Here is a 9,991-nt window from a genome sequence, read left to right on the forward strand (position 1 = left end):
ATTGTGCTTGGTAAACATGCAAAGACATTACAGAATAAGATAACATCTGAATCCATTAACTTAGGTGATGATTCGGGACGTTTTTTCCTGAGCTGCTTGTTGGTCAAGGCAGCCAATAGCCAGACGAATTCATTTTAAGCCAGCTCAGATGCTTCAGGTTTGGTAAATTTGCTACTAGATATCGCTCCAATAGCCAGCCAAATGTATTCCAAACCACCCCAAATACTCCAGGCTTAGTAACATTGCTATGAAATATTCCTGTCCAAGAAAAGTGTATGTTTGGACCCACAATAATTCAATATTGTTTGCATCTTGAACAGTTCCAGGGACAAACGAGCTTTATTATTAAAATAAAACAATCTTTCCTCTTGTCTGAATTATAATCCTTGCTTGAATAGTATACCATTATGCTGATTAGATTTTGTAAAATCTAGACAAGTGGGGCCTGAAATAACCTGCTACATATTTGTTTCTGATGTCTCTAGTAGATGAGAACTTTCTGCTTAGTAAATGAGTGAATTCCTCACAGTTATGCAGTGTATCTACATGACAGCCAAGCACTCAATGTGAAATCCAGTTGGTTGACAAAAGATGGCCACAGTTTGATTTCAGAAAAGTGTGGCTTTGCAAATTATCATTGATCACAGATACGCTTTATTGTTGAGAAGGGGAAAGAGTACTAGAATAAGGAGGCAGTAACTCATGGTTGCTTGCCACAGTGCTGAGATCTCATGCCTTCCCTCAAACTCTTGACCCTCATATGGGAAGGATGTGGGGACAAGATGTATGTATTTCTGTGATGTGCTGGGGAACCTCAAATGTGCCCACATCTGAAGTCTCCTGAGATGATCCTGCTCCATCTTCTGAGCCAGGGCTGGTAGGAAAGGGCTAGTAGAAAAGCCACTCCGCTTACCTTGGGATTGTGCCACTGCTAATCAAACATCTCCCTTTGTGGAGGCAGGTGAATACAGGATTTACATGGAAAATATGTTCAAACTTAAATGAGATTTATTCGGAGTTCCACAGCAGCCTCTAAACTGGAGGATTTGCTGTGCATTGTGTATTTGTGTGCAATTCCAAGTCTAGCTTGTGATGAATGATCGGAAGCATATGGTGACAGCACGTGTGACAGAGTTTTACTTAGAAGTCAGAAATCAAAACAAAAGTTGACTAGGAACTAACCTCAATTCGCGTCCAGATTGGTCTTAAATTTTGTGTATAGCTTTTTTTACCCTTTGCTTATGGTGGGCCCAGTAAACCAAAACAAAATTCTGCTTCTTTTAGACATCTGTTCTTAGAATCAAGTACTTTTCTTATACTTCACTGTATTTTCCTACACCCAGTCTGTCCATGTGGGTTTGGGACTGAGGAAGACTTTTCTGTGTTCATTACAAATCTAATGGAAAAACAGCAACTCAGTATACTCAGTCATGATCAGGTGAAATGAAGTGTGACAGCAATACATGAAAGAGTACAACAGAAAATATGAAATTCTGCCATTCAAAGGGAAAAGAGCAAAAGCTGTGTGTTACATTTTCCGTGTTGTGAAAGATCAAATTCTGGTCTGGCATGAGCCATATGTTGCAGTCAAAGGTACCACTTGAAGAAAACCAAGAAGAGAATGTGAGCAGTAAATTGAAGACACTGAAGAGTCAAGAAAAGCAAAGAGTGTTCTTCCTTTTCCTCCTGCTCTTCACAGGTCACCTGGCAAATCTTATTAAGGCCATGGTGACTTATGAAGCTTTCTGACAGCACCTGCTGAAAGCTTTTCAAGGCAGATGTTTTGATTAAGTTTGCTAACTTCTGACCATTGATGTGCCACTTCATTCAGATTTTGTGCTGAGGCAAAGAGAGAATAGAAGAATCTGGGTTTTGGAGTCTACTTTAAATAAATGCCCCACGCCCGATACATGCCTGGCTCAAGTGGAAAAGCTGGTCTGTGATTTTACAACACAGCTTTTCATGCACGTTAGAATTTCATGCATTCTTTCAACCTCATTCTTAAACAAGGAGCTTCAGACAAAAAAAAGAATTAAAAAATATAGTACAACTTGTTTCCCTTGTTTTGTGGCCTCTTGAATCTTGAATGAAATTATAAATTAATACATTGGGTTATCCCATCTGTTTTATTATTCTTCTGGCTATAGACACAAAAAAGTCAGAATGTTAATTTCAGGTGTGTTTTTGTAAATCTTGGCTAGTTTTGACTTGCTTTGGGCTTGTTCTGGGTTATTGTAGGAGGGTTTAAACATACCCTCTATGGGAAGGTATGTTCCGTAATTCTCATTATTTTCATGAAGCTACCAAATGAGGTGTGAAATGGGTAACCAGAAGAGCTGGACAGAGATGTGTTTCTAGAAATGCACAAGGAATGGGTGCATATATTTTCATGTGGCTAATATGTCAAGAGCTGAGATAGCCAGAGGCCACTAGCCTGAGCAAATGAGCAGTGACTCATGGATGTTCACTGACATTTGTTATAATGTGAACAGGCTTCTTAGGAATCCTTATGGTAAAAATCATCCAATTTAAAGAAAATGAAGATGAAACTAACACCTGATATAATCCGTGCCACTGGCTAAAACCAGTCCTATAAAGACATGCTGCAGCGCTATGACAGCAATTGAAAAAAATGTACTTATAAGAAAGATAAAGTATGTCTCTCTGTCTTACTGCTCATGTCAACCCCGGAAACCCAAGATAACTTCTGAAATCATAGCAGAAAAGGAATTTCTCATTACTTCAACTTCACTTATAATTTTTCAGAGTCTCATAAATACTTGCCTGTCATTGCATTAAGATGTTGTAATGATTGATCAGTCAAGGTTAATACATCCTCAGATCTCAGGACGGAAAGCACCCTTACAGAATAATAATCACGAAACCCAGCAAACTCACAGCCAGAACTGGGGTCCAGTTCTGGTTTTCTGTCCTTCTGATCCCTAGCAGGTATTTGTCTCGTAAACATCATTTGGATAACACAAGTTGGCTCCTGCTTTTGTTGCAGGTGCCAGTTGTGAAAGCCACATATCTTAGCTACGCAGTCACAGCTCTGCTAGAAAGCCTTTCTGAGGAGCTCTGCTCCTGATTTAGATAAAGTGACTACTCTTTTAAGTGCTCTGAAGAAAAGCTGCAAGAGTTATCTATTCCCTGAGAATTTTTTAATATCTGGACTTCTTCCTTCAGGGGAAGAAAAGGAAAGCTCTGAAAATCAAGACTTTTTTGAAGCTTATCTATGTTTTTTCATTGAGCTGAAAAGGATATGAAAATGGCCTATCTTGTGAGCTTTCCAGACTCTTTTTGCTTATTGAGAAAAACTTCTAGTTGTGGATTTTGAGAGCTTTTTGGTTTTCCTTTTTTGGAGAGGGCTCTCTTCATTCTGGTTCCTGAATCCTGAAAATTCAGACCATGAGAAAGATTCTCTTTTTTGACTCTTACACGTCACCAAACCTAAAATTACTTTCCATTTGGTTTGAATTTCACGTATGGCTAGTGTGAGAAGTGTTCTTCTAGATTTGATTTTCAGAAATCCAATTTTCAGAAATAATTTCATCTTGAACTGGCAGGCCTAGAAACCCCCAGATAACTTTAAGCTGGACAGCCAAAACTGAAGCCAACATGAAGTCATGAACCTTTCTTGTTTCATTTACATCCCTTCATTGTGCATCCAAGCATGTCACCTCTATCTTTTCCACACAGCAATGAATTGATTAAAACAGAGATAAAGCTTTGCTCTTCCTAAAGATAAAATCTTACATGACCAACGATGACTGGCAGGAGACATGGCATTTTTCTACTCACCTTATACTCTTCTCTCTTTTCTTGTGGTTTTTATGAGTGCTCTATTAAAGAATTTATTAGTTTTCAGAGTGGCAGGCAGCAGAGAGGCTGAGAAGCTGTGATGAGCAATTGGTGTATGCCTCCTCCTGTCCTCCTGCAGCTCCCCTTCTATTGTTTTCCTTGTATTTAGACTGTGTGAGCTCTTTCAAAGGTCCTGTTTCTCCTGTGTGGTGCCCAGAAATAGTGAATTGCCGGCCCATAGGTCTATAGGAAGGAAGTGCTGATACTACATACTATCACACTAATGATCTGAATAGGCAGGTAACAGAAACAAGAACTGCAAGAGGGGACGATTGCCACATTCACTTCAGGCAGATTTTATTCTGAATGTCAGCAGCTAAAGAGTGGCATATTCAGTGCCTGTTTCTGCTGTAATATAGTTGCTCTAATCCCCTTTGCCATCATTTGTAGATGTCTGGAGTTTGAAAACATCCCATTGTGTATAGCTTTTCCCACTGCTTTAGGATATGACCTTTTGGTGGTGTGGTCCCTGATAATAAAATGCCATCAAATCCTGCCATCTTCGAAACAGCTGTTTTGATGAACATAAATAAAATCTTATCTCTTAGAATTCTTGATTTTGTCTATGTGCATGTTTTGTTAAGAGGAGAAAAAGTAAAAAAAAAAAATAAATCTGAGCATACAGTATCTGAATGTCTTGTACAGTGATTATATGATTAAAATTCTCTCAGAATATCTGTCTGCGTTTTTGACTTGCACAATGCAACCTTAATGGCTGGTAAGTGCTGAGTTTTGTCACAGATGAAAAGAACACAAAAAGTGCAATGCTTGTTAACATGAGCCAAGCCTGCCATTTATCTGATATTTTGAGCACACTGAATGTATTTAAGCAGTTTTGCTGCCATTATGGAACTTATTTTAGACATATCAAGTGCCAATTTTCTTTTAGATCATAAAGAAAGATGAGAGAACAGGAATTTAGATATTTTGTTGATAAAGCTTGTCCTAGATCATCATAAAAAAGAACTGCAGTAAAGCAAGGCTGGTTGATGCACACAATGCAGCAAATAGCAGTTTTGTCATAAGTGACAGAATTAGAAGCCAAGTTCTGCTGATACTTCTTATCTATGCACCGAAATGTAATTGAATCAAAATGATGGGAGCCACAGAGAAGTATCGAAACGTATTTCTGTGACAACTGCATTTCTGTGCTCTGAGACTGCTGAGGCTGGCGGCTGTGCTAAAATGACTGAAATCAAGAGGACTGGGAGGAGACAGGGATGAACAGAAAACTTCCTGTCAGGTAGATGTGGGATAGAGACCAAGAATCTTTATGTTCCTGTAAATTCAGGAGAACTAACTCTGTAAAAGACCAGTGATTCATACTGGTCACTAGACTGGACATCTATTTACCTTTCTGTCCTGCACTTTGAGCAACATTTGGAGGCTGCAGGGTGAGTGTTTGGCTACCTGTCTCTGAAAGTGACAATATCAACCCTTCCAATATACACCAGACACTTCTCTTCTTTGCTGACCTTGGTGGTAGAAGATCAGGATGTTATTAGACAGATCCTGTCGATTTTAAATTCTGGTCCTAGGAGAATTGGTAGGAGAATTCACAAGCCAGAGGGTTTTTCAGACGCAATGGCTGTACACTTGCAAGGTAGTTTTTACTCTCAGTGGTATAGTTCAAGATACTGTACTAGTTAACAATATCTTTGGTCATTTTCTCCCTGTCTTTTCTCTATCTTCTCTTTTGGATTTTACATGCATAGCTGTATGTACATGCACATGGTAATATAGGTTTACATTACTGAGAGGGAAGGACACATGACCGAAAGGTGGAAAGGTAGTAGTTGAACTTACTTGATGTACTAGTAGCCACATGAACTACAGGTTGCTACTCTCAATGGCAGTAAGAGTTTGCAGAGGTAGGAGGAAGAGAGATATCCCATAAGGACTGAAATTCCTGTTCCTGGGGACCTATCTGCAGTTTTGTCTTGAGCTTTCCTTTTGAGACCTTGAGCTTTCCATAGGAGTTGATCATACATGAGTCATAAACAAACACAAATAAACAAATCAAAACCACTCCAGCACACAAACCAGTAACAGAAGTACCTGGCAATATGCTCACTTCAAAACTCTCAATGGACTATGGCTGAAGCCCTCAAATTTTCCTATTAATTACGATATCAGGTCTAATCTAGTGCTATTTTCTGACAGGCTACCTGGCTTTGCTGGGCGTGAGAGAAACAGAAGATGTGGTGTATTGATTCCTGACACGGTGCTATAAGACATTCGCACAAACTGCATAGTAGGATATGATACAGATTTAGGGCCTGTGGACCTGCTACCTTATATTGGGAAAAATGTTACAAGTGTTGTCCTGAGGGTTAATTGTAGCAGAGATTAATGTCTTGTTTAGTGCTTGAGAAGGTAAAATGGAAATGTTGTGCTAACCCAGACTGTGTGGGGCTGGGAAGGGGTGACGGCACAATGGGTAATGGGTGTAAAATTAAATATGATTTTGATAAATTGGAGAAAGTGCACAGTATCAGCAAGATGAAATCCAACAAGCGCAAATGCAATGTACTATATTTAAAGCAAAAATAAAAATAAAATCAGGTTAACAAAGAAAAGGCAGGTAACAGATACAGTAGATCACAGACTGAGGCTGCGTCATCTGTGCTGTTGGAGAGGAGGGAAGAAGGGAAGGCACATATAGTAATAACATCTCTTAAAAGGAACATCAAATGTCAGATGTGGGAGGAAATGATGCCCCATTCCTGGGCACTGGTGAGGCTTGGGCTGGGCACTTTGTCCCAGTGTAAGCAGAAGGCTGGAGGAATGTTGATTGCAAACTGGGCAGAGTACAGGTTGGAACAGAAGAGATTACAGCAGATTTATGAAACAGGGCCTATGAGGAAAGGTTGAACGAATTAGCTGTATTCATCTTAGAAATATAAGGCTGAAGGGAGATTAACAGTAGCTGTTTTCCAGAACTAAAATACTTGCATAAGGGACACCAGTAAACCATTCTGCATGACCTCTACATTGGGAAAGTTAAAAGTAACTTCCAGCTAAAGAGAAGAAAAAACAACTGGTGAAACATTGGGTAAAACTTTTTACACTAAGGATAGATGATCAATAAAAGAAGCTACCTAGGGAAGTTAAGGAATATCTTTTTCTGAATGCTTTAAGAAGAAAGAAGAGCAACATCTTTGAGATATTTATATAGAGGTGATTTAGGCTGCACCAAATTATTCCTCAGGGGACAGAGAGGAGGACTACCTTGATATAATAATTGTCTCCTGCAAGCTGCTAGGGATCAGCTAAGTGGCAGCTCAGTGTACAGATCCACACCCTCTGTCATTTTAAAAGTCATTGATTTGAAGAGATCATCTAGTTTTTCTGGAGACAGAGTGTATCAGTTGTGTGTTTAGGAGTATTTTCCTGTATCTACTGGGTATATAGGGAGCTAGAAACAGATAGAAGGGGTGTGCAAAAGAAGTAATAATGTAACGAAAATGTAGACAGAGAAAATTATAGATATAGCCTTAAAAATATATTGGCGTTTTTTTTCATTACTAAATTGCTCATGTCTACAATTGGGGCAGTAAATAAGAGAACCTGTAAACAGGCTTTAGTATACATCCAATTTTTTGTATTCTTGCTTTTCTTCACCAATGGTCTGTCAAGATAATGTTTTTGGCATTGTTTGGCAGTTTTGCTGTTCATGAACTCTACTCTGCAGTATCTGCAGTGCTTTGACACAGAAGAAGCTTCACTTATTCTTTATGGTAGTTTACAAGCAGTTTACAAGTCCAGTTTAATAGATCATGATTAATACATGGATTTAAAACACTGAAAGATGTTCTTGGCTTGGAGCAAAGGGATGTAGTTGTGTGACTTCTCTGAAATCCTTTTCAGCTCTACTTTTTCATTGATTCTATATTTATCTTTTCATGACTCAAACATCAGAAATTCAGAGAATATTCCTAAGCATGGATCTTACAGTAGAGATGTTCTGTTATTTTCATGTACAGTGTGGTAGGATTTTAGGCCTAAATAGAGAAAAACACATGGAAAATGATGCTTTCGTCTGTTTGTAACTCCTTCATGAAAAAATGAGGATGGAAGGTTTTCCCACAGGAGAGAATAGAAGGAACTCTACCAAGGTTCACCCTGCTCCTCTATAGAGGGACAGGGGAATAGCCTTCCCTAAAATACTTCAGGACACATATGGGACTGGGGAGGCTCCTTCTGTTTTCATGGATTCTTTAAGTAGTTTTAAATTATTTTTTTATTGCCTGTTGATCAGAAGGGGTAAATGAATGAACTGCAGGGCTCCGCTTTTAATAGAAGAGTGTATTTGGTTCAACTGGTTGAAAAATTTTCAGACCTTTCATGTCTTTAAATGTGAGATTGTTCCATCCCCTTAATTTACTTGGTGATGACAGTGAAGAGGTGGTTTGAGAGATGGTTTCTGTTGTACATTTTAATAAGCTGACTTTCCTGTTGGAAATTTCCAGGCTACAGCTCTGATTTCATGAGAACTCAAGATTTATATCACATTGACAGAGGAAGCGTTTGACCTTCTGTTAGTTAAATCAGACCTTTGCTACTTCCATCTTCTTCTAAAAGCAGATTTAAAAGATCTTTCTTCTGGTTCATTAAATACGAATAGTGTGTGAAAAAGAGGAATTCTGTCTCTTGGCAACCTCCTTAAAAACCTAATCTTTTGTGTCAGTGTTCTGTTTGAGGAGTTAAGCAACCTTTGCTACACTTCCATGCGGAGAGGAGCTCATGTATCTCTACACTTTCCTGTATGTCAACAAATAAACGTTGTGATGACAGAAGTACAAGATTTTGCTAACCCATCTTGGGGAGTACCCAGAATCAAACTGGGAAAGTGGTAACATCTAGAGGTAATGAAATGATCTTACCAACCTCTGCAGCTTTTCCCTACCCAGCGGTTTTCTCTGGCCTCAGAGAAGAATGTAAATCGTCATGGAGGTTTTTATGTGGATGGTCCCCTTAGCACAGCAATCTACATGGAAAGATGAGAATTCAATTTAGCTACTGCTAATAATTATAATATTTTACCTTTATTTTACAGAAAAGTGTTTGGATCTTCTAAAATCCTAGGACCATCACATTTTTATTTAAATATGAAAGGAACCATTGGTGTGGTGCTGCCATCATGACTCTCATTTCCAACTAAGGAAAAATGGTGCTAAATTTTCACAAATTATTTTCCCATCAATTTGACAGCTTGCATATGATTGCCGGAGTGTATGTATTTGTTATTTTGTGGTCATTTTATGGATCATTGATGTTTTACTCCCTACTGTGGGTCTTAAAGGTTTTCATGAGTTGAGAAACTCTGCCTGTGGTTACAGCCTAAGTGTAGAAAGCATATACCTGCTATGAAGACCGGTGCACAACTGTATAGATGAATTGAAATAGATTTTTACTTTTGTCTAAAGACATATGTACCTAGTAGTCACTCCTACAGTTCATAATCCTGAGCTGACATTGATCTAGACTACCTTCTAGCTACTGCTGTCATAGTTTGCACTTGTTTTTTGGCTACACTATGTGTCCAGAGTATTTCCTTATCTTCCTGAGTTACTCTCCTCAATTCCAATAAGGGTAAAGCAAATGTAATTACATGATTAAAAATAAACCCTTCTGTTTACAACAAATTCAGACATAGCAGTGTCTGCAAGATAGGCTGCTAGAAGGTAAAATAGAATTAAGGATCAGGATTTATTAATTCTAGTCTTTGCTGTTATGACTCGGACTGAGGAAGTAGGTTACAGAGTAGCTGAGCAGCAGAGAAACACATTTTCATAAATTATGCCATTTCCAAGGTCATTCAGAGTCATTTGTTACTACATAAAGATTGTGCAGTAGGGTTCAGGGGTTTTGAAAGTTGTATTTGAGGGGGGAAGGAGAGACAAAAATGAAATGCTAATAAAATCCTTATTCTTTCTGTAACTCATCTACAGATGTTCTATAATATCATGTTTTGGTGGTGGTGTTTGTGTTTGGGTTTTTTTTTTCCCCCCAATAGCTTTTCATGAGTTGTTCTCTGCATTTTCTTCCCAGATTATGCTTTTCCATACTTGAAAGCTGTGAAGCTTTAGCCAAACTTCTGATTTTCCTAGTTCTTTGTCAAAACAAA

Source organism: Strigops habroptila, chromosome Z (genome assembly GCF_004027225.2).
Source record: "Strigops habroptila isolate Jane chromosome Z, bStrHab1.2.pri, whole genome shotgun sequence".
Taxonomy (NCBI): domain Eukaryota; kingdom Metazoa; phylum Chordata; class Aves; order Psittaciformes; family Psittacidae; genus Strigops; species Strigops habroptila.